Source organism: Hyla sarda, chromosome 1 (genome assembly GCF_029499605.1).
Source record: "Hyla sarda isolate aHylSar1 chromosome 1, aHylSar1.hap1, whole genome shotgun sequence".
Classification (NCBI taxonomy): domain Eukaryota; kingdom Metazoa; phylum Chordata; class Amphibia; order Anura; family Hylidae; genus Hyla; species Hyla sarda.
Window position 1 is genome coordinate 27,775,106 of NC_079189.1, and position 23,484 is coordinate 27,798,589.

Genomic DNA, 23,484 nt, shown 5'->3' on the forward strand with positions numbered 1-23,484 from the left:
CAGCCCTGCACATTGTAGGGCAGTTCATCAGTAATTAACAAGCCAGCAGGTCTATCTGGTACTCACACCACCCAAAGGTGGTGCCCGTGATAGTTTTTTTTTTCCCATCACCAGGGTCACAGTATTTTCTGTACCTGATTAATCTTCTGCCCTCCTGTGACCTGACCTTCTGCCTATTTTCTGGCGTTGCCTTTGTCTATTGATTTTGTACTAAGTCGCTATCTAGGTTTGGCCCATTGACTGTTTCCTGACTTTGCATTTGCCTTCTCTAGGTTTCACCCATAGCTTGTCCTGACTTTATCGTTTGCCTTTTTGATTTTGTACCTTATCTGCCGATGTGTTATCGACCTGGTTTGTCTGACAATTCAGACTACTCTAAAGCCTCTGCATGTAGCCCAGTGTTGGGATTGTCATCTCGTTCGGGGCTGTCCAAGTAGGTAGGAAAAGGGGTTTGGTGCTAGCGGTAGGTTGCACTCTTTACCTACCCCAGACGTGACATACGCTATATGTACAAAAGAAAAAAGAAAAGCTGACAACCATATAAAAGTGATGCACACCTAAATAACTATGATAAATGTATACATTTTATTGGACACAAAGTGAAATATACAGACATTTAAAACCACTTAGAAATGCACAAGAACAAGTGGACAAATGTAATCCATCCTACTACATTATACCCGTACTAGGGCTATCGCGGCCCAATGGGAGGGTCTCATGAAATATAAATTGTGTAAAAATGTCAGCTGCATAACCATACCACAGCAATAAATCATTTAATGATTAGTAGCAAAATACCAAATACCAAGAACAATATAATAAAGTGCACAGTGCAAACAGTACATGAATAACTATCTCTATGCAGACAAAATCTGTAATGCGAAATAATATGAGTACCCACTGTGAACCCAATACAAAACCCAACCCTTAGTGTGAGGGAATGATGCTGGATGACTGTTAGGTTTTTTTCTTATTTTGTTCATACGTTAATATGTTTGCGGTGTTCGCGGTGATGCCCTGTATTAACCCTTCAGACGCGGCGATCAAAGCTGACCGCCGCGTCTGAAGAGAAAGTGACACTAACCCGGCTGTTCAGTCGGGCTGCTCGGGACCGCCGCGATTTCACCGCGGCGGTCCCGAACAGCCCGACTGAACAGCCGGGTTAGTGCTTACAGGACACCGGGAGGGACCTTTCCTGCCTCCTCGGTGTCTTCTCCGTTCAGGGATCCCCTGTATGGCCAGCGCTCTCCTTCCTCGTCATCACGTCGTCGCGTACGTGCGTCGGCGTGCGTAACGACGTGATGACGGTGACGGAGAGCGAGGATACCCGGCCGGCAGCAGAGACGTTCCGGAGCGACGGGGACACGGCGACAGCGATAGAGCGACATCCAGGGCAGCGATGACGGGTCCGGAGCGGCGGGGACACGTGAGTATTACCTCCTATGCAGTGGTCTTCAATCTGCGGACCTCCAGATGTTGCAAAACTACAACTCCCAGCATGCCCGGACAGCCGTTGACTGTCCCGGCATGCTGGGAGTTGTAGTTTAGCAACATCTGGAGGTCCGCAGGTTGAAGACCACTATTGGGTTCAAAATCTAAAATTTTTTAGATTTCATTTTCTTATACGCCTGTGCGTCCTATAGGGCGAAAAATACGGTATGTTGGTGTATGTGGTTAGGGGTGGTACTGCAGGCAGGCAGTGGGAGAACAGTCCTGCTGTAAGCGCTGACAGTCTACGGCTCCCACGCACATCATATACACTATATATGTTTTTCTCTCTTTATCGTGTCTCTATAATGTAGATTGCTATTTTTCTCATGGAATGTTATTCTGATATGTTTGTGGATGTTATACTTACCTTCATGTATCAATTTTCCACTTACTCATTTCTACACAGAATACTTTGGCTAACATCTTTATTTAATATTTTCCTTTAGATACATACTTAGTAGGGATATCGTTTTTTTAGGGCCGATACCGATAATCGGTGGAGGTTAGGGCCGATAGCCGATAACTTATACCGATATTCCGGTATAAGTTATCGGCTACTTATCCCCCCGCGACACCGCTGCAGATCATTGATTTAAAGCGGGTACTTTAAATCAATGCACTGCAGTGGCTTTTGCGGTGCCATAGGCTGCCGCCGCCACCCGCTTCTCTCCCCCTACCTGTCAGGGTGGTCCGGGCCATCCTTCCTTCCTGTAGTGTCCGGGGGCGTTCCGGGTGAAGGGTGAACCGGTCCGGGCTGTCCTTCTTCTCCACTCCGGGCAGGCTCCGGCCTAGTACACTGCATAGACGCCGCTGCGCAGTGACGCGCAGCGATGCACCTGACGTCACCCGGATCACCCGGAACGCCCCGGGACACTACAGGAACGATGGATGGCCTGGACCACCCCCATTACGGGTAAGTTTAATTTTTTTAATTGACTCGGAGGGTGGGGGAGGGGCCCGACCGGTATAGCGGTATGGGCATAAATCCATACCGGTATACCGCCCAGCACTACGGTGGGGGGGTGCGACACGGTGCGGTGGGTCGGGGGGCGGTCGCGGTGCGGAAGGTCGGGGGGCGGTCGCAGTGCGGTGGGGGCGGTGCGGGGGGCGGGGCATTATCGGCTTATCGGCAAGGTAATTGACGATACTGATAATGCCCAAAATCGTGATTATCGGCCGATAATATCGGCCATACCGATAATCGGTCGATCCCTAATACTTAGTCAGTAAGCTTGAGGGTTATACTTACTATATTTTAATATTATGTTAGCAATATTATGTTAGTTCCAAATTATTATGCAAATAATATTTTTCTCATTTCCCTAAATAATTGATGAAAATAACAGCATAATTCTCATGTTATCAACTATTAAGAGTACAATTAAAATTTTATTGAACAAACCTCCTAATGATAACAGTATTTTTTTTTAAACATAAAAACGTACAATGCACTGTTCCAAATTATTGCGCACAGTAAGTCTCAAAACACTTCATAGGTTGTAAAGAACTGAAAATTGTCATTTGTTGTGTTTGTAGTATATTTGCTAAAATCCAAAGTTATTTCAATCAAACTTTGAACAACATTTTAACTTTTTAAACATTTTAACAGGTCACGTTACATTTTAACATAGGACCCCTTATTTGATAGCAGCTTTACAAGTCTTGCATCCATTGAATTTGTGAGTTTTTGGACAGTTTCTGCTTGAATTTGTTTGCAAGATGTCAGAATAGCCTCTCAGAGCTGCTGTTTGGATGTAAACTGCCTCCTGCCCTCATAGATCTTTTGCTTGAGTTCTCAATAGCATTGAGGTCAGGGGAGGATGGAGGCCACACCATGGCTTTCTCTCCTTTTATCCCCATAGCAGCCATTGATGCAGAGGTATTCTTTGCAGCATAAGATGGTGCATTTTCATGCATGAAGATGATTTTATTACGGAAAGCATAGTTCTTCCTTCAGTACCAGGGAAGAAAGTGGTCAGTCAGAAACTACACATACTTTGCAGAGGTCATCTTTACACCTTTGGAGATCTTAAAGGGGCAGACCAGCTCTCTTCCCATGATTCCAGCCCAAAACATGACTCCACCACCGCCTTGCTGATGTTGCAGCCTTGTTGGAACAGGGTGGCCCTCCAGCAACCATCCACTACTCCATCCATCTGGACCATCCATGGTTGCATGAGACTAATCAGTGAACAGGATTGTTTAACAAATAAGCCTTTATGTAGTTTTCTGCCCAATGCAGCCATTTCTGCCTGTGAGCATTGGTTAGTGGTGGCCGAATAGAAGGTTTATGCACAGTTGCAAGACTCTGGAGGACTCTACACCTTGATGTCCGTGGGACTTTAGAAGCACCAGCAGCTTCAAATATCTGTTTGCTGCTATGTAATTGTATTTTAGCAGCTGCTTCCTTGGTCCGATGCATGGATTTGGCAGAAATCTTCCTCAATGTGCCTTTATCTGCACAAACCCGTCTGTACTCTCAATCAGCTACAAATATCTTAATAGAGCGATGATCAAGCTTACGTTTTTGTGAAATATCTAATGTTTTCATACTTTGTCCAAGGCATTGAACTATTTCACTCTTTTCGGCAGCAGAGAGATCCTTTTTCTTCCCCATATTGCTTGAAAATGGTGTCTGCTTAATTATGTGGAACACCCACCTTTAGTAGTTTTTCCTGGCAATCTAATTGTCACAGGTGTCCGAGATTGTTTTCAGTAATCAAAAGCGCCCTGAGACACAATGCCATCCATGAGTTAAACTGAAAAGCTAAATATTTAATCTTTGTGACACTTCAATAGAATTTGCATAATAATTTGGAACATGGTGTATTATCATGTCAATTGCATTATTAGCTTTGGCCATATTGTGACCATACTTTGGTATATAAGATATTGCCTTGAGCACCAGTCCCAGTATTCTCTCCTGCTTTATACATAGAGATTCCCTGTTGCCTCCTGTTCCCTCCTTTAACCCCTTAAGGACTCAGGGCGCACCTGTACGTCCTGAGTCCGCTCCCGTTCTATGACGTGGGGCCACAGAGGGTCGGGCCCGGCCTCTAACAATGGCCAGTACCCGTGGCTAATAGCACGCGGCACTGATCGCGGTGCCGCGTGCTATTAACACTTTAGACACGGCGTTCAAAGATGAACGCCGCGTCTAAAGTGAAAGTAAAACATTGCGGGTTAGCTCACGGGGCTGTTTGGGATCGACCACAGCAAAATTGCGGCATCCTGAACAGCTGTAGGACAGCAGGATGGTCCCCTTACCTGCCTCCTCATGTCCGATCGCCGAATGACTACTCAGTGCCTGAGATCCAGGCATGAGCAGTCAAGCGGCAGAATCATTGATCAATGGTTTCCTATGAGAAACCAGTGATCAATGTAAAAGATCAGTGTGTGCAGTGTTATAGAGGTCATTTGACCCCTTCCCTAATAAAAGCTTGAATCACCCCCCTTTTCCCATTTAAAAAAAAAACTGTGTAAATAAAAATAAACATATGTGGTATTGCTGTGTGTGGAAATGTCCAAATTATAAAAATATATTGTTAATTAAACCGCACGGTCAATGGCGTGCGCACAAAAAAATTCCAAGGTCCAAAATAGTGTATGTCACTTTTTTATCATGAAAAAATGAATAAAAAGCGAGTAAAAAGTCTGATCAATACAAAAATGGTAATTCATGGTACTACTTTACTAAAAACTGCAGATCAAGGCACAAAAAATTAACCCTCATACCACCCCGTACACGGAAAAATAAAAAAGTTATAGGGGTCAGAAGATGACAATTTTAAACGTATATATTTTCCTGCATGTAGTTATGATTTTTTCCAGAAGTAAGACAAAATCAAACCTATATAAGTAGGGGATCATTTCAATCATATGGACCTACAGAATAAAGAGAAGGTGTCATTTTTACCGAAAAATGTACTGCGTAGAAAATTTTGTCGCACAATGATTTTTTTTTCAGTTTCTAAAAGATACAGGTGTCCTGGTCTCACCTCATAAAGTCTGTCTGGGAGTAGTACAGATGGAGAAGGATGTGAGTATGTCTACATCCACAGGAGATCGGTGTTTATTTCTCCAAGATGTTTGGAACAACCCCCCTGCCGAGGTCTTTCAAAAGCTGTGTGCACATACCTAGAAGAACTGATGCTGCTCTGAAGGCAAAGGCCAACACACCAAATATCGATGTTATGTAGATTTCTTATCTGTTCATTTACTTAGCATTTTGCTAATTAAGAAGAATAAACTATTAACACTTCTTTGTTCTTAACAATTCTTAAGGTGTGTTCACACTGAGGAATTCAGAAATTGACTCACATAATTCCACTAACGTTTTCAGCTCCAATTCTACCTTGAATAAAAGTTCTATTGACTTTTTAGTCTTTCCACTTCTGGCTGAATCAGCCGTTAAACAAACAACAAAAAACGTGGTCTCAAATGGCTGGAGGTGCTCAAACCCCAAATGCGGTCACGCATTTATACTGGGGGAGCAGATCCCGCCCTTGTAGTCCGTTGCTAAGGGCGATCCCCAGCATAAAAATGCATACAATGGAGGATGCCTGCAGCGGACTACAAGTGCCACAAAGGAATCCTACACCAGATAAACGGTGTGGATGTGTAACAATTAGAATAATACAATACAGGAATATGGGTGCACTACTGTGGTAGATGTATACAATGACATTGGCTATCCCTCAACACTGATGTTAAAATTGAGACATTCGCCAGTGTATCCTTATATGAAGGACACACCAGAGCCCGCACACCAATGCCAAGGTTTCTCAAGATGGTGCGAGACCTACACTAATCCTACCTGTGCTTGATAAGCAAAACAGGGGCCAGTGGGCAATTACGGCAGCATTCGGTCGACTCACAACTTCCTCCCAGATACCCTCCAGCGTGACTGAGCACACATGCAATGGCAGGAGGGAGGCAAGCTGCAAGCCCCACCTGAGTTGGCTAATATGGGTGCCTGGCCTCACAGGTGCTACCTTAATGCTGCCTTGAAGATATTCAAGGCGCATTAATTTTGGAGTTTACACACCTCCAAGTATAAAATTTAAACAAACAACAAAAAACGTGGTCTCAAATGGCTGGAGGTGCTCAAACCCCAAATGCGGTCGCGCATTTATACTGGGGGAGCAGATCCCGCCCTTGTAGTCCGTTGCTAAGGGCGATCCCCAACTTTGCATTTTGCTAATTAAGAAGAATAAACTATTAACACTTCTTTGTTCTTAACAATTCTTAAGGTGTGTTCACACTGAGGAATTCAGAAATTGACTCACATAATTCCACTAACGTTTTCAGCTCCAATTCTACCTTGAATAAAAGTTCCATTGACTTTTTAGTCTTTCCACTTCTGGCTGAATCAGCCGTTAAAAGCCTATTGAAGTCGATGGTATTTTATTAAATATAGATGAAAATAAATGAGTTTTGTTTGGAGGGGAATTGATGCAGGATTTTCCTGCAGATCAAACCTCTAAATGACTGAACTTCCTTTATGGCATTTCCTGATCCTTCTCCTAATGTCCTTAAAATTCTGCATCAAATTACACATTAATTTCGCACCAAGCAGATTTGATGGCAGATTTGCTAAATTTCCTGACCAAAATGATTCCTGGTCAGTTCCTCTTCAATTCCTCAGTGTGAACATACTCATCCTCTGCAGTACAGTGGCGTTGCTAGGGGGATGTGGACCACACCGGGTGACTGTATCACTAGTTTTTTGGGAGGTTGTGCAGCCAGAGGCACAGTAAATGGGGGGAAGGGGGGTTGGGGGTGTGTGCAGCCAGAGATACAGTTCTTGGGGTGGGTGGATCAGTGGGTTTGGGGTGTTTTTAGCTAGACATGATGAGGCACAGATATGTGGGGATGGGAGGGGGGTTATATGGCTGATATGAATCATATCAGCCTTATCACCCCCAGCCCCCACATTACTGTGCTTCATCCTGTCTGCATCATCATCCCCCTGAACCCCATATTACTGTGTTATGTGGCTAAAACAAATATTTAGCAGGGAGTGGTGGTTTGGGGTGGTGTTGGGGGGAAACTGGACTTTTCAACTCAAAGATCAGTGTTTTATTCACACTTGGCAAACAGCAAACAGTCTTTAAATGCAGAACAAAGGAAAACATAACAAAAGTCCACCTGAGTTCCTTAGGTGTTTGTTCACACATGCCATGCGGCATCAAGCAAGTCTTGACACCATTTCCTACCACACCAGGTGACACCAACCCTAGCAACGCCACTGCTGCAGTACTATTTCCATACCTGCCTTAAACTTTAGAACAGTACTGCACAGTGTCTAGAAGGGATTTTTGCGCCTTTTTTTGCCCCTTTTTGTTTACACATTTCTGCTGATTTTGAGTGGCAATCCACTGATTTTGAGTTGCAATCCACTGATTTTGGCAATAGACATGATATGGAAGGGATTTATCATTGCGCCTTTTTGTAAAATGGAGCAAAAAAAAGGTGCAAAGCCTCTGAAAAGTCTCTAAAACTACACCAGCCCAGACATGGTGTAGCTTTTTGGTGTATGTGTAGACAGAAATTTCAGAAAATGAGAACCTGCACAAAATTTATCAAAGCTCTTTTACCTTTTAATAAATTTGGTGCGCCTACACATTATCAGCACACAAAAAAAAAAGGTGTAAAAAAATGCTTCACTTGCACTGCAATGATAAATGTGGGCCATTGAGTAAACATTCACTGTGCAAGGAGAACAGGTAAGTGAGCCCCGTAGAATTACCTACATTTCTGTGTGGCTTACTGATAAAATATGGTCTGATTGTTCTCTAAGTGATAATGTAACTGTTACGCCGAGCGCTCCGGGTCCCCGTTCCTCCCCGGAGCGCTCGCCTCATCCTCGTTGCTGCAGCGCCCCGGTCAGATCTACTGACCGGGTGCGCTGCGGTACCGCCTCCAGCCGGAATGCGATTCGCGATGCGGGTGGCGCCCGCTCGCGATGCGCACCCCGGTCCCCGTACCTGACTCGCTCTCCGTCGGTCCTGTCCCGGCGCGCGCGGCCCCGCTCCCTAGGGCGCGCGCGCGCCGGGTCTCTGCAATTTAAAGGGCCAGTGCACCAATGTTGGTGCCTGGCCCAATCTTCCTAATTACCTTGATTAGTTTCCACCTGTGCACTCCCTACTTATACCTCACTTCCCCTGCACTCCCTTGCCGGATCTTGTTGCCTTAGTGCCTAGTGAAAGCGTTCCCTTGTCTGTTCCTAGCCCGTGTTCCTGACCTCCTGCCGTTGCCCCTGACTACGATCCTTGCTGCCTGCCTCGACCTTCTGCTACGTCCGACCTTGCTTCTGCCTACTCCCTTGTACCTCGCCTATCTTCAGTATCTTCAGCAGTCAGAGAGGTGAGCCGTTGCTAGTGGATACGACCTGGTCACTACCGCCGCAGCAAGACCATCCCGCTTTGCGGCGGGCTCTGGTGAAAACCTGTAGTGGCTTAGAACCGGTCCACTAGCGCGGTCCTCGCCAATCCCTCTCTGGCACAGAGGATCCACCTCCTGCCAGCCGGCATCGTGTCAGTAGATCCGGCCATGGATCCCGCTGAAGATCCTACACTGGTCGCCCAGCTAGCCCTAAAGATCGCCCAACGAGATCAACAGCTGGCATACTTGACCTCCGAGGCACTGCGTATTCAGTCACAGATACAGCAGCTGCAGATACAGCAACAGCTACAGCTGCAACTACCATCTCCTCCGCCGGCTCCTGCAACTCCTCCGCAGCAACCGGCCGTTCCTAACCCCTGCTTGTCCCTGCCGGACAAATTTGGCGTAAAGATCGCCCAACGAGATCAACAGCTGGCATACTTGATCTCCGAGACACAGCGTCTTCAGTCACAGTTACAGCAGCTGCTGCCGCAGATACAGCAACTTCAGTCACAGCAGCTGCTGCCGCAGATACAGCAACTTCAGTCACAGCTACAGCTGCAACAACCATCTCCTCCGCCGGCTCCTGCAACTCCTCCGCAGCAACCGGCCGTTCTTAACCCCTGCTTGTCCCTGCCGGACAAGTTTGATGGGGACCGCAATGATTCTGCCACAGCCACAGTCCAGTCCTTCTTCGCTGAGGTCCGTGGTGTCTTCGAGGAGCCTGCCCGAGCTTCTTCTGCCGAGATTGCCCTGCTGAACCTGGAACAGGGTGTTTCTTCCATTGGCGAGTACGCCATTCAGTTCCGTGCTCTTGCTTACGAGTTGTCCTGGAATAGTGAGGTTCTCTGCGCGACCTTTAAAAAAGGCCTATCCAGCAACATTAAAGATGTTCTGGCCGCACGAGAGACTCCTGCTGACCTACATGAACTCATTCATCTTGCCACTCGCATTGACATGCGTTCTTCCGGATGGCGTCTGGAGCTCCGCCTGGATATGGACTTTGTTCGCACGAAGCGTTTTTTCTCCCCGGCTCCTCTCTCCTCTGGTCCTCTGCAATCCGTTCCTGTGCTTCCCGCCGCGGAGGCTATGCAAGTTGACCGGTCTCGCTTGACACCTCAAGAGAGGACACAACGCCGCATGGAGAATCTTTGCCTGTACTATGCCGGTACCGAACACTTCCTGAAGGATTGTCCTATCCGTCCTCCCCGCCTGGAAAGACGTACGCTGACTCCGCACAAAGGTGACACAGTTCTTGATGTCAACTCTGCTTCTCCACGCCTTACTGTGCCTGTGCGGATATCTGCCTCTACCTTCTCCTTCTCTACTATGGTCTCCTTGGATTCCGGATCTGCAGGAAAATTTTTTTTGGCCTCTCTTGTCAACAGGTTCTACGTCCCTGTGACCAGTCTCGCCAGACCCCTCTACATCTATTGTATTAACAATAAAAGATTGGACTGTCTCATGCGTTTCCGCACAGAACCCCTCCTAATGTGCATCGGACCTCATCACGGAAAAATTGACTTTTTTTTCCTCAGGTTCTTTGGCCCCAAGAAGAGGGGGAGACCCAAGGGGGGGGGTACTGTTACGCCGAGCGCTCCGGGTCCCCGTTCCTCCCCGGAGCGCTCGCCTCATCCTCGTTGCTGCAGCGCCCCGGTCAGATCTACTGACCGGGTGCGCTGCGGTACCGCCTCCAGCCGGAATGCGATTCGCGATGCGGGTGGCGCCCGCTCGCGATGCGCACCCCGGTCCCCGTACCTGACTCGCTCTCCGTCGGTCCTGTCCCGGCGCGCGCGGCCCCGCTCCCTAGGGCGCGCGCGCGCCGGGTCTCTGCAATTTAAAGGGCCAGTGCACCAATGTTGGTGCCTGGCCCAATCTTCCTAATTACCTTGATTAGTTTCCACCTGTGCACTCCCTACTTATACCTCACTTCCCCTGCACTCCCTTGCCGGATCTTGTTGCCTTAGTGCCTAGTGAAAGCGTTCCCTTGTCTGTTCCTAGCCCGTGTTCCTGACCTCCTGCCGTTGCCCCTGACTACGATCCTTGCTGCCTGCCTCGACCTTCTGCTACGTCCGACCTTGCTTCTGCCTACTCCCTTGTACCTCGCCTATCTTCAGTATCTTCAGCAGTCAGAGAGGTGAGCCGTTGCTAGTGGATACGACCTGGTCACTACCGCCGCAGCAAGACCATCCCGCTTTGCGGCGGGCTCTGGTGAAAACCTGTAGTGGCTTAGAACCGGTCCACTAGCGCGGTCCTCGCCAATCCCTCTCTGGCACAGAGGATCCACCTCCTGCCAGCCGGCATCGTGTCAGTAACTAAGCTAATAAGACAGAAATAGTAGTAGTGTTCATATCTTTTATTGAGCTCCTTGGGTAAACACCCACAGTGCAAGGAGAAAAAGTGAATTGCCTAGTCTCTCCATTAATTAATAATAAAATGTGGTCTAATTATTGATCTAAGTCACAATTATAGACAAACACAATCTAAACACAATTAGTAACCCACAAAAACAGACATTTTATTGGTAACCTGTGCAGAAATCCAGGTAATTTTGAATTTATTTTTTTATTTTTTTGCAATGATAGTCTGTGAAATTAGTTTGCACAAAGATTTTACATATCATTGGGGCTAAATATTTTATATCCTCTATAAAATGGAAACAGTCTAGTAGAAATATTTCTTTTTTCTCTTGTATAGTCATCCACCATCCGGAATCTTTATGGATTCATCATCAGCACATACAGCAGGGACAAGTCTTATGACGCAACTACATCTGATGGATACTATCAGGCTGGGCCGCGGTTTAACATTCCACACATAAAGCTCTCCCTCCAAGAAATCAAAGACTCTTTGCCCTGTTCGATGCTGCACTACAATAAGCGCTCATAATGAAGAAAGCAACACACAGGGCGTTCAATGATTTATACAGGGAATGAAGGGAGGCCGGCCGCAGTCATTCATTCCTACATGTCAATATGACACCACCGTCCACTTGTGCACAATATGATGATGTGCGAGATGTTTATCGAGCATTGACCACACTGGTAATTGATGTATTTAATAACAGGCAAGTTCCTCATAAATTCCCTATGTACCTGTCACATTTACAATGCCAGAGACCCTCTCTATTTGTGGACCCTCTTTTAATAAAGCCGATAAATAAGTATTGACCTGAAATCATGAATATTTCATAAAGACCACATCTTCTTAAAAGGAGAATATGTGTAGTAAAGGCCATTATTGGTGTGGTGTCCCAGCGCCATAGGCTGTCCTGTGCCTTTGGACTTCCTCAGGTAGACCTGCAGCACAGGTGTTGGGCCCATTGAGGGACTTATTGTTGTGTCTATTATGTCCCGTTAATATATTTTTTGATTTATACTGTTATGTTATTTCTATAAATGTTATTTATATGTTTTGCTGCACCTTTAACAGATGCACCCCATGTGACCCTGCCTGCATATGGGAACCCCTAAATTCTTTTGTGTATAGTGTAGTGGGGAGAAGAGTTGCCCTAGTTCAGTGCTAGTCCCTGTGGGGAGCACAAGTGTGGTAAAGGTGTGAGGTGTGTGGAGAAGCTCCAAGGGAAGGCTCAGATCAAATCTTTTTTATCCGGTCATTCTGAAAGGATCACCCGCACGGTGGAAGTTCATGCCCTGGTGGAGAAAGCTACAGGATCTTGACAGAACCCTAGCTACCTGGATCAATCTTCAAGTCTCTTAAGTCAGTATAAATCTACTTGGAGAATGCACCACAAGTCCCGGTGTCCTCTGGAGCGCTCGCGGTGTCTTCTGCTCTGCAGCGCTCCGGTCGGCAGTGCCGACCGGAGACGCTGCTCTGTTGTGCCCGGCGGGGATGCGATCCGCCTAGAGGGACGTGCCCGCTCGCGGATCGCATCCCGTCCCACTCACCTGTCCTGCTGGGTCCCGGTGCGCGCGGACCCGCTCTCTAGGGCACGCGCGTGCTGGGGCTCTCAGATTTAAAGGGCCAGCGCACCGCTAATTGGTGCATGGCCCAATCACCCTAATTAGCTTCCATCTGCTCCTTGTATATAAAATACCACTTCCCCTTCCTGTCCTTGCCGGATCTTGTTGCCTTAGTGCCCTGAGAAAGCGTTTAGTGTCTTCCCAAGCCTGTGTACCCAGACCTCCTGCTGTTGCCCCTGACTACGTCTCTTGCTGCCTGCCCTGACCGTCTGCTACGTCCGACCTTGCTCTTGCCTTGTCCCTGTGTACCACAACTGTCTCAGCTGTCAGTGGGGTTGAGTCGCTATCGGGTGGAATGACCTCGGGGTTACCTGCCGCTGCAAGTCCATCCCGCTTTGCGGCGGGCTCTGGTGAAAACCAGTAACCCCTTAGATTCCGTTCCCCTGGTACGGCCCACGCCATCACCTCACTGATACTGATCCACCTCCAGTATCCTCGCTGCATACCAGCCCGGATCCTGACACCCGGCAAGGCAACAGGGCTTTCAAGGGGTTAAGCCTGTGATTTATCTTAGTTTTAGCTATGGTTGAATAATCTGGTTTATTGTAGATTTTAGTCTAAAAGGATTTAAGTCTGTGTTATTTGTCGGTTTTTAGGATGTATGTCTGTTCTGCTTCGTCTGTGTTCACACTGTGAGAACCCTGTCCTGTTCCTCCACATAGTGGAGTTTGGTTTTGAATTTATCCTGTCTTGTATCTTGAAATATATCCTGTTTTGAATCTTGAGAAATATCTTGTCTTGTATCCTGACCAGTGTTCCTCTACATTGTAGAGTTTGGTTTTCTTGAATCCATTTTTATGAAGTTCATGTTTGTTATCTGTGTCCAGTGTGAACAGTGTCCTATGTTACCTGATCAGTTTAGTGTTTTAGCTTTCAGTTCTTCCATCCATCCCCTGCATCTCTTCGATTCTGCTGTGTTCTTGTTGCATACCTAGTCTTGTTCATTTTATCATGTCTGATATCTGGTTTATGAACTATTTGTTAATACACTATATTCTCCCCTGCTAGTATTTGTATCCTGTCTGGTATATTTGGTTGTCAGGTAGTTTTCCGTTTCTGTTTCTGGCCAGTGACCAACTATGTATATTATTTGTTTTTACGTCACTGCACTGTAGTGTAGGGAGGGACTGTCACCGTGGTTGCGGACCCAATGCCTAGGGTGGGTATGTAAGTAGGTCGGGATAGGGGAGTCGGCGAGAATAGTGTGCACTCTTTGCCTGCCCAGTTGTGACAGATGGTACAAAAAATGAGGCAGACACCTCGTGTAAAAAAGTGGTAATTCAAAAGTTAACTAGGAAAATGAGCATGGTAAGTAAAGAACAGTGCAGCCCTACCTACTTTGATTATCCGCCCTAATCGGTGGCCCCTATCTAGGTACTAAGGGAAGGGTTAAACAAACTAAGTCAGTACTAAACTGACATGTCAAAGAAAGTATCAGCAGCAACAGAAAAAGGATTACCAGACACAAGCCAGAGCGTCAGAACCAGGAAAATAAAGCAGTACCAAATCAGAACCAGAGACAAAGTCATACAAGCAAAGGTCAGACCAGGAGAGTCAGAATCAGGTCCAAAAATGAAAGACAAAAGGCAGGGTTAGCAAGCAGGCAATGGTCAGGGTCCAGGATTATAGAAACTATTAGAAATGCTAGTAAAGGGAGAGACTACAATAACAGGAATCTGTGGCCAGCAGACTCCTTTTTCAATAAAGTGCAAGGACGTTGGCTCCATTCCTTATGGGCCCAGTGTCCCTGCATTCCCTGCCTCCTTTTCCGATGAGCAGCTCTGAGATTGGCAGGGCTTGCTGCCAGGGAGTTTTTTTCTTTTACCCTCTGGGTGAAAGATGGCACTGTATGATATATAAGAGACATCCATTGCACATATAGGCTCCAAAGTGTATGTTTTAATGGAGCCTTGTGGGGCAGGTCCAGTTTTCTTTAAATTAACACCAAGGCCCCATTCACATCATGTTTTGCTACTATAACCAAAGTATACATCGGCTAACTGGCAAAAATTTATTTTGATGTATACCATGGTGTACCTGCAGGAGACTAGTCAGACCCTAGGACCGTGTCCCTGAGTGGTCATGCAGTTTGCTATTGACCTTACCGGAATAACTTTAAAGCTTTCTGAGGCTTGTAGCAAATATTCACCGTTGTCTTCCTATCTACATCATTTCAATACCACAAGTCTGGGATTTGGCTGTTAGCAGAGCGATGTCGGCTTTTCCTCACATCACAGGGTTTTACAGTGATATAAAAGCATAGAAAAATCCATAAATCATCAAGAGCTATAGCTCATCTCTCTGGTCCACCCACCAGCCGTACATAAGTTGACAAGTGGAAACGTATGCATTTGTATGCCTGTCAATCAAACTGCGCTCTGGATTGAAGGTGCAAGGAGGCCATTTGTTCTCTTTACATTGACACAAGTTGATGGACAGAATAGATTTTAACATTTTAAATAATTTAAATCAGAAGTCCCCAACCCAGTCCTCCAGGCCCACCAACAGTCCAGGATTTCAATTTTCCCCTGTTCTATTGCAATGAAGTAACTGAAAAAAACTTGGAATGTTGGTGGGCCTTGAGGATTGGGTTGGGGACCACTGGTCTATGGGATGTCCCAGAACATAGCTGAGTTCTCTGCACGACAATGTTCAGGATTCCCATAGAGATTGGCTACTCAGTGACCAGTGGGTGTCTGACTGCTGGGACCACCACTGATCACAGGACTGGAAGTCAAGTGAATGGAGCTGATCATTGCATTGTCTGTAGACGAGGTCCAGTCCTCCAGGCCCACCAACAGACCAGGATTAGATTAAGATTTTTCCCTTTTCTATTCCAGTGGAATAACTAAAATAGACCTGGAGTTTTTGTGGAGACCACTGTTGAAGGGAACCTCTACTGTACATATGGTATTACCTGGATCTACCGTGTAGACATGGCATTGGTATTTTTTATTCTGATGGCCTGCGGGACATTTACTGTATCATGAAACGTGGCAAAATGGTAATGCAGGGCAGAGGCAGGAGTCAGACATGTGAAGACTCGGCCCATATTTTTTTTCTATCATGGTGTGTGTGATGTACATGTTTTTTTTACTCTATTTTCCTTACGGTGTATTGGACGTGGCTGGGACTAATTTACCAAATTTTTACTGCGTGGTCCGTTGGGTCACGTGACGTGCATAAATTTGGTCCATTGCGCATAAATGAGCACCTTGTGTAAAGACCTGTCACGATTCGGCTTCCAGGTAGTGGATCCTCTGTGTCAGCGAGGGATTGGCGTGGACCGTGCTAGTGGACCGGTTCTAAGAGGCTACTGGCTTTCACCAGAGCCCGCCGCAAAGCGGGATGGTCTTGCTGCGGCAGTAGCAACCAGGTCGTATCCACTAGCAACGGCTCTACCTCGCTGACTGCTGAGAAGGCGTGGGACAGAAGGACTAGGCAGAGGCAAGGTCAGACGTAGCAGAAGGTCGGGGGCAGGCGGCAAGGTTCGTAGTCAGGATGGGTAGCAGAAGTTCAGGTACACAGGCTTTGGACACACTAAACGCTTTCACTGGCACAAGGCAACAAGATCCGGCAAGGGAGTGCATGGGAGGAGATCAGATATAGTCTGGGAGCAGGTGGAAGCCAATTAAGCTAATTGGGCCAGGCACCAATCATTGGTGCACTGGCCCTTTAAGTCTCAGAGAGCTGGCGCGCGCGCGCCCTAGAGAGCGGAGCCGCGCGCGCCAGCACATGACAGCAGGGGACCGGGACGGGTAAGTGACCTGGGATGCGATTCGCGAGCGGGCGCGTCCCGCTGTGCGAATCGCATCCCCAACGGCCATGACAGTGCAGCGCTCCCGGTCAGCGGGACTGACCGGGGAGCTGCAGGGAGAAAGACGCCGTGAGCGCTCCGGGGAGGAGCGGGGACCCGGAGCGCTAGGCGTAACAGTACCCCCCCCCTTAGGTCTCCCCTTTTTTTTGTCCGGTGACTGCCTCCCCTGGGATGAGGACACCGGGAAAGAATGGATGGTTTCCTCAATGGCAGGCAGTACAGCAGGAGTGGGAATGGGGAGGGAGGGCAGAGGGTGAAGCTTGGCACGGGGCAGTGTGACACCAGGACGGGGGCCATGGGGAGGCACAGAGGCTTGCCTGACGGGACTGGGAGGGGGGGAGAGGCACTTCCTGTGGCAGGCAGAGTCCCAGTTCCTGATCTCCCCGGTGGTCCAATCAATGGTGGGGGAATGAAGCCGGAGCCAAGGCAGACCGAGGAGGACCTCAGAGGTACAGTTGGGGAGAATGAAGAACTCAATCCTCTCAAGGTGGGGTCCAATAGACATGAGGAGGGGCTCTGTGCGGTAACGCACGGTGCAGTCCAATCTGGCTCCGTTGACCGCGGAAATGTAGAGCGGCTTGACGAGACGGGTCACCGGGATGCTGAATTTATTAACAAACGACTCCAAAATAAAATTTCCAGAGGCACCGGAGTCCAAGCAGGCCACGGCTGAGAGGGAGGAGTTGGCTGAAGAAGAAATCCGCACGGGCACCGTGAGACGTGGAGGAGCAGACTTGGAACCAAGAGACGCCACACCCACGTGAGCTGGGTGCGTGCGTGCGTTTCCCAGGCGTGGAGGACGGATAGGGCAATCCACCAAGAAATGCTCGGTACTGGCACAGTAAAGACAGAGATTTTCTTCTCTACGGCGATTCCTCTCTTCCTGGGTCAGGCGAGACCGATCCACTTGCATGGCCTCCTCGGCGGGAGGCCCAGGCGAAGACTGCAAAGGATGCTGTGGGAGAGGTGCCCAGAGATCTAAGTCTTTTTCCTGGCGGAGCTCTTGGTGTCGCTCAGAAAAACGCATGTCAATGCGGGTAGCCAAATGGATGAGTTCTTGGAGGTTGGCAGGAATCTCTCGTGCGGCCAGCACATCCTTGATGTGACTGGATAGGCCTTTTTTAAAGGTCGCGCAGAGAGCCTCATTATTCCAGGATAGTTCAGAAGCAAAAGTACGGAATTGTATGGCGTACTCGCCAACGGAAGAATTACCCTGGACCAGGTTCAACAGGGCAGTCTCGGCAGAAGAAGCTCGGGCTGGCTCCTCGAAGACACTCCGGAGTTCAGCGAAGAAGGCCTGGACTGTGGCTGTGGCAGGATCATTGCGGTCCCAGAGCGGTGTGGCCCAAGACAAGGCCTTTCCTGAAAGAAGGCTTACTACGAACGCCACCTTAGACCGTTCTGAAGGAAACAAGTCCGACAACATCTCCATATGCAGGGAACACTGAGACAAAAATCCACGGCAGAGTTTAGAGTCCCCATCAAATTTGTCCGGCAGGGACAAGCGGAGGTTAGGAGCGGCCACTCGCTGCGGAGGAGGTGCAGGAGCTGGCGGAGGAGATGGTTGCTGCTGTAGCAGAGGCAGAAGTTGCTGTAACATGGCGGTCAACTGCGACAGCTGCTGTCCTTGTTGGGCAATCTGCTGCGATTGCTGAGCGACCACCGTGGGAAGATCAGCGAGACTTGGCAGCGGCACCTCAGCGGGATCCATGGCCGGATCTACTGTCACGATTCGGCTTCCAGGTAGTGGATCCTCTGTGTCAGCGAGGGATTGGCGTGGACCGTGCTAGTGGACCGGTTCTAAGAGGCTACTGGCTTTCACCAGAGCCCGCCGCAAAGCGGGATGGTCTTGCTGCGGCAGTAGCAACCAGGTCGTATCCACTAGCAACGGCTCTACCTCGCTGACTGCTGAGAAGGCGTGGGACAGAAGGACTAGGCAGAGGCAAGGTCAGACGTAGCAGAAGGTCGGGGGCAGGCGGCAAGGTTCGTAGTCAGGATGGGTAGCAGAAGTTCAGGTACACAGGCTTTGGACACACTAAACGCTTTCACTGGCACAAGGCAACAAGATCCGGCAAGGGAGTGCATGGGAGGAGATCAGATATAGTCTGGGAGCAGGTGGAAGCCAATTAAGCTAATTGGGCCAGGCACCAATCATTGGTGCACTGGCCCTTTAAGTCTCAGAGAGCTGGCGCGCGCGCGCCCTAGAGAGCGGAGCCGCGCGCGCCAGCACATGACAGCAGGGGACCGGGACGGGTAAGTGACCTGGGATGCGATTCGCGAGCGGGCGCGTCCCGCTGTGCGAATCGCATCCCCAACGGCCATGACAGTGCAGCGCTCCCGGTCAGCGGGACTGACCGGGGAGCTGCAGGGAGAAAGACGCCGTGAGCGCTCCGGGGAGGAGCGGGGACCCGGAGCGCTAGGCGTAACAAGACCATGATGAATGCCCCTCTTTGACACCATCCAAGGTCAGGAGCTTATTTTTTATTTTTTCATAAGAAATAAGTAGAACTAGCGGAAAAAGCAAAGTTGAATTTCTACAATAAATCGTAAGAAAGTTGTCCTATAGCACGGAGCCAAGTTGCTCGGCGGCAGTAAAAGTAAACGTATGAATTAGAACTAATGCATTAGTGGGTTTTTTCATCCCGAAAACTTCCACAATCATCTGAAGTACAGAGCCAGGGAATTCTCGGAGACTGTAAAATGTGACTAGGTTTTTTTTTATCCATACTTCAGGAACATAATGAGATGAATGACAAGTGTGAAGTGAAATCTAGTACAGCTCCTTATCACGTAATGGGATTAGGAATGACAGACTCCTTAACTAAGCACCAAGGGAAATGGATGAGACACGAGTTAATAAAATGTTTTCATAAAATGTTCCGTATCGTACTGTATCACGGCTGAGACTGCTACAGATATTTCCCACAGAATTACCTCTACTGCTTTCCGATGTTTTCATTTGGTTGTATAGACATGTAGCCATCAGGGGGCAGCACGAAGACCTAAGGATCTAAAGTCAATGGTCCACAAGTCAAAAGTAAATTTTGTTGTTTGGTTTCCTTAAAGCGTACTTGTCATATAACAGAAAAAAATGATGCTTCTATATGTTACTTACTAGGTCATGCAGATGCTTTACAATGTATTTTTATGTGTCTAACTTCTGTATTTGGCTTACAAATAACTCTTATCTGCTGCTCACTCATTATGATATCACCTGCTCAGAAGGGACTGTGTCTCAGGCAAGCACTAAGCCCGCCCTCACTCACTCATGCAGTCACTTCCTCCCTGAGTCTGCTGTGCTGTGTTGGGTCTCTTCATCTAATCACTGCAGGATGCTCTGTAACCCCCTTATTTCTGTTTTCAGACAGGAGTCTTATAGACAGGACAGGAGTGAGCACAGAGGAGTGCTTGTCCCGCCCTCACTTCCCAGACATTGTCATAGCTTGTGCTTCAGCCGCCCTCACTTCCCAGACATTGTCATAGCTTGTGCTTCAGCTGGGACAAAAATTATGTTGCAGGCGCAGCCTGTCAGGGTTATGTTCTGAATAGTATGGCTGAGCTGTAGCGTGGCTGATGGGTTTCTTCAAGGACTGTGTGCCGTCATATCAAACTCCACCTAATGCTGTATGTGCATCATGAATCTGTACTGGTTCATAGGGCATTTCAGATACTCATTCAACTGAGGAACAATGAAGCTTTGCTCCTAGAGAAGGTACAGTAATGCCCCGCACACTTCTATAGTTTTTTGGTAATATTTCTACATAAAATGTGCACAAGTGACAACAACCCAGAAGGAAAGGATGAGGGAAAACATATGGACTGGCTGGAAATTGTAGTTGCGCATCGTTCACGAATGTTAGGACTTTATTACACAGGCATGATGGGTCCATGGGTTGGCGCAGTGAAGCGGGGCTACATAGATGGTGGTAAATGTTTCCTCTGGACACTTATTGTAATGTGTATAGACAAATGTTATGCAGAAAACAATTCAGACATGGGTATGATGTAAAGCTGAAAGTGTTTTTACTAAAGAATAACACATCCAGGTTATGGAGGCAAAAGACACTCTTACAAAACGCACAACATAAAATTATGGCAGGTGTTAAAGGGGTTATCCAGAAAAAAAACACATATATATATATATATATATATATACACATATATATATATATATATATACATATATATATATATATATATATATATATATATATATATATATATATAGATATTCTGGCTCCAGAAAGTTAAACAGATTTGTAAATCACTTCTATTGAAAATCTTAATCCTTTTAGTACTTATAAGCCGCTGAAGTTGAGTTGTTCTTTTCTGTCTAAGTGCTCTCTGATGACATGAGTCTCGGGAACTGTCCAGAGTAGAAGCGAATCCCCATAGCAAACCTCTTCTACTCTGTGTAGTTCCCAAGACAAGCAGAGATGTCAGCAGAGTGCACTGTTGCCAGACAGAAAAGAACAACTCAACTTCAGCACCTGATAATTATTGGAAGGATTCAGAATTTTTTAATAGAAGTAATTTACAAATCTTTCTGGAGCCAGTTGATATAAAAATATTTAAAAAAAAATGCCCACAAAAAGTGCAGATTTTGTAAAGATGAGTATCTTAGGCAACTTGCTGGTCCTAGACTCGGCCTAAAGCCCTGTAAGGTCCTAGGGTGGCTACGGAGCACAAGTCCAACCTTTTCCAATAATTTTTTTTTCTTCATACTCTCTTCTCCTCAGACTGGGACTAGGACGGACCTCCAGGATATGAAGATTGCATAGAAGCCGTTAGCCCCAAACAATCCTAGGTGTAAGGCCTTTCTCTGGAAGGAAGGAAATTGGATGTTCCTTTCTCTTTTTTTTATTCTAGACCAGTGGTCTCCAACTTGCGGTCCTCCAGATGTTGCAAAACTACAACTCCCAGCATGCCCGGACAGCCAATGGCTTCCCTTACAGCTGGTAACAGGATAAGAAATCAAACAGTGCAGCCACAGCTTAAAACCATTAGAAAACTTTAAAGACTTGTAAGAATGTAATACCAATGTCTGTCACCCAAATCACAGGGCCAACAGGGTATTTTGACAAACTTCCTGGTTAAAGGGGTACTCCGGTGGAAAACTTTTATTTTTTAAATGAAACGGTGATAGAAAGTTAAACAGATTTGTAAATTACTTCTATTAAAAAATCTTTACCCTTTCAGTACTTTTTAGCAGCTGAATGCTACCGAGGAAAATCTTTATTTTTTTTGTTTAAATAATTGAATTTCTTTTTTGTCTTGTCCACAGTGCTCTCTGCTGACACCTGATGTCGGTATCAGGAACTGTCCAGAGCAGGAGAAAATCCCCATAGCAAACCTATGCTACTCTGGAAAGTTCCTGACACGGACAGAGGTGTCAGTAGAGAGCACTGTGGACAAGACAAAAAAGAAATTCAAAAAGTAAAGAATTTCCTCTGTAGCATACAGCTGCTAATAAGTACTAAAAGGATAAATATTTTTTTTAACGGAAATAATTTACAAATGTAATTCCAAAGCAAAGGAATAGACAACTCCGGTACAGCTCAGTGCAAATGTCCCATGCACACTACGGCGCTGTTCACCGCCAGGAAGGCACATTCTAATGGTCCTGGGAAAACGTGTCTGGTGAGTGTGAACTGTGTCAGATACGAAGGTGCTGCACGTGTAGATAGAATCAAATCACATCTTCTCCAAAGAACAAAGAAACGGAGCACTCACCTCCAATTTGCAGACACAGAAGCAACTTTAATTGAGACTCACAGATGACAAGACACATCAGCCGTCCCGCTGATGTCCTGATGTGTCTTGTCATCTGTGAGTCTCAATTAAAGTTGCTTCTGTGTCTGCAAATTGGAGGTGAGTGCTCCGTTTCTTTGTTCTTTGGAGAAGATGTAATTTACAAATGTGTTTAACTTTCTGGCACTAGTTCATTAAAAAAAAAAAAAAAAAAAAAAAGGTTTCCCACCGGCGTACCCCTTTAAGCAGTTGAGACCTCCCACTCGGCCTACTCCCCTCCCACAGTATTTCTGTCAGTTCCCTGCTCAGAGCTGTTGCAGAACATCTAATTTCACAGCAGACTATCACACAATCAGTGAGTTTGCAGCACCTGCTATTTATTCCCTGTCTGCTCCTTTGCCTGAGGCATTGTTCAGCACAAGACAGCATTCTATACACACACCTCATTGCTCCCTAAATGTCCCAATAAAGATTTTGTGTATACGACAGGGACATAGTTATAGGGATGGTTATAGGGGCTGAATCAGAGGTGGTGGCATCACTCAGGGGGCAGGGCGGAGGCTCAGAGACAAGAACCAGCCACACCTACTGAGGCAGAATAGAATAATGTGTCAGTTCAGGAGAGAAGGAAGAGCCAGGGAACTGCTGAGACAACACGAGAGGACTTCACAACTTCCTGCCAGGGGTGAATCCCTCAAAGACACGCTAAAGCCAGTACACTTTATGATAACACTAACAATAAGTTCTATATCTTGCTCTGCTAGTCTTATTTAAATACAATATTCTGACACTGGAATATCCCTTTAAAGCTGGCCATATGCTTAAAGGGGAACTCCGGTTCTCCGGCATTCTGAACATTTTGTTCAGAACGCTCGGAGCCAGGGGCTGTGATCGTGACGTCACAGCCATGTCCCTCGTGACGTCACACCACACCCCCCCCATTCATGTCTATGGGAGGGGGCGTGTTGGCCAACACGCCCCCTCCCATAGACATGAATGGAGGGGGTGTGGTGTGATGTCACGACCACTGCCGCAGGAACTTGGCACTTGTTTAGA